Genomic DNA, 2,670 nt, shown 5'->3' with positions numbered 1-2,670 from the left:
TTCTAAAAATGGCGATTCAGGTGAACTATGATGGAGAGGAGCAAAGGACTTGAGAGTTGATGATGGCAGTCAACAAGTCAAAGAAGAACAAGTGTTTTGGAGCTGAGGCTACCGTAGCTTACGGTAGCCACCGTAAGCTACGGTAGGGTTCCAAAGTAGCAGCCTAGCGTAAACAGATAGAACCTGGCGTAGCGGTTTTCAAAGCCACCGTAAGCTACGATGGCCACCGTAGCTTACGGTGGGGCCTGAACGACTGTGGCGGTTACAACTCATTTTTTTATGTTATAATGGCTTTTGAGCTCCATTCTTCATTATTCCGATCTAGGCATTGTTGTGGGCTGATTTTGGTGCTTGGGAACAACATTTTGGGTGTTTCTAATCCAGGATTAACATCATAATCTTAGATTGCTTTGGATTAAACTTGGTATGATGATTTCAATTATGTGTGGCTAACACTTTTAGTATTTGTCTTGGTTGTAAGGTTATTGCAATACTCTTTTTGTTTATTGTTCTTTCACGTGGATTGATTATCGAATATTTTATATTAATATAATCACGTTGTTTGTTTGATTGTTTGTAATTTGTCCATATTGTTTAACCTAATTTCGTTCTATACGTTCTTGGTGTTGTTGACAATCGAGATTTAGTAGAAGAAATTAGGGTTAAAATTATATTGATTGATTAACCAAGTAACGACCTCGCGTTCTAGGAATCTGAGTACTTAGTTCTTGATTAATCACAAACAATTACACTTACACGAAATCAAGATATTATGATTTATCCATTGAACTTAAACAAAAGAGTTGCGTAATAACCGAACTCCAAGAGGAATGCTCATTTAATCAATTGTTTACAACCTTTGTTTAGTTAATTTAGTTCTTAAAATCAAATCAAAACAAACCAACTAGAAAATTACTTTATGTCATTTACATTTATATTAGTTTAATTGTAAGCTACTCAGTAACGCATATTCCACAAACTCTTCGTGTTCGACACCCATTTACCACTAGCTAATTAGTTGTAACTGGTTTATTTTTGAGCGAGTCTTCGACCTCGTGTCAAATTTTGGCGTCGTTTTCGGGGATAGTGCGCAACGTGTGTTATTTTGTAGTTTTTATTTAAATTGTTATTGTCAGTTTTACACGGGTTGTGCTAGTGTGTAGGTACTTACAAGTATATGCATACAAGACGCTCTTGGTCTTCATCAACGTTAGTGTTTGATCCTGAAATCGAGAGAACCTTTCGTCAGAACCGGATTCTACAAAGGGAAAACAAGGTTATTGGGTCGCCAAGCACAAAAAGTCGAACAACTGACACCACAATCATGGCTTCGGAACAAACCGTACCGTCGATGCCACCACCCATTAATTCACCAAACCCCACCATCTACTGTGCCCATTACCATCACCAATTCCACAAGTGAACCTACTTCAGCTGCGTTTAGCTTTCAGCCACCAGTTAACCTCCCACCCTTGACAAATTTCATGCCTATTCAAGGATAATCATCAAACTCACCACAACAATCATCCTTCCAATCTCAACAAAATCCACCTTATCAACAACCATACACATTTACCCAAGACCCACCCATAATTCATACTTCACCGGGTCAAAGATCGGGCCCGCATTTGTTTGGTGGGCCACGGTATGGTGATGGCAATGAAGGGTATGAATAGTTTGAAGAAGGATATGCAAGTGGGGTTGATGGGAATCAGTTGAGAATTCAAGGGCAGTTTGGGTATGGATCTGAATTTCAACCGCAACAGCAAGTGCAACAATAGGGTGGACCACATGTCAATCAAATACAACAACCACAACCATTGCAACAAGTTCCATAACAACCGCAATTTCAACAAACTCAATTTCAAAAACCAAATCCCCAACCGCAAGTTCAACAAAATATGCAACAAAGGCCCGTTTACCGACAAATGGGTCAACCAAGAGTACCATTGGGGGTACCAAGAAGACATGCAAGGGAAATGGTTAGGGGAATAGAGGCTCATTTTCGACCGATTATCACCAATAACCCATCTCCGGTGGTTATTCCTCAAAACCACCAAGGAAGAACTTTTGAGGTGAGAACCAATGCGCTCCAAAGTTTACCAAAGTACAAGGGTTTAGCAACGGAAGAACTTTATTTTCATTTGGAGGCATATGACTCTATTTGCAACACGATTGGGGGTCAAGGTTTTACAACGGATGAGGTGAAATTGGTTTTATTTCAATTTTCGTTGGAGGATAAGGCGAAGAAATGGTTTTACACTTTGCCATCCGCATCGATTTATACTTGGGCCGAGATGCAACAAAGGTTCTTAGAGGAGTTTTACACAGCCCAAAAGACGAATGATGCGAGACGAAGTTTGAGGTCTTTCCAACAACAATTGGGTGAAATGTTTCATGAAGCATTCGAGAGGTTCAACATGATGATCAAGAATTGTCCTCATCATGGTATAGCTCTTTGGGAGTTGTTGATTGCTTTTCATGAAGGGTTGAATGCGGAAGATGAAAGGGATTTGATGTCAATCACAAACGGTACGTTCGGTACCAATTATGAACAAGACGATTGGGCATTTTTGGAACAAATGTCGGTCACATCAAAGAGAAAGGCTCAAACTGCAAGAAGAGCGACCGACAATTGGAAGACCGCAAGTTCATGCCGTGGAAGATGTG

The 2,670-nt window shown here is 40.0% G+C and overlaps 1 pseudogene; it reads right to left on the bottom strand.

Annotated features, from left to right (window-relative positions):
* Positions 1–2,351: 2,351 nt before the first annotated feature.
* LOC143612310 (small nucleolar RNA R71) lies at positions 2,352–2,452 on the bottom strand (annotated as a pseudogene).
* Between the last annotated feature and the right edge of the window lie 218 nt (positions 2,453–2,670).

Source organism: Bidens hawaiensis, unplaced genomic scaffold, assembly GCF_021521415.1.
Source record: "Bidens hawaiensis isolate Kalapana, Puna unplaced genomic scaffold, B.hawaiensis_p1.1 tig00034209_1, whole genome shotgun sequence".
NCBI classification, from domain to species: Eukaryota; Viridiplantae; Streptophyta; class Magnoliopsida; order Asterales; family Asteraceae; genus Bidens; species Bidens hawaiensis.
The sequence above is the reverse complement of the archived record's forward strand: the minus strand, read 5'-3'. Positions and strand labels throughout refer to the sequence as shown.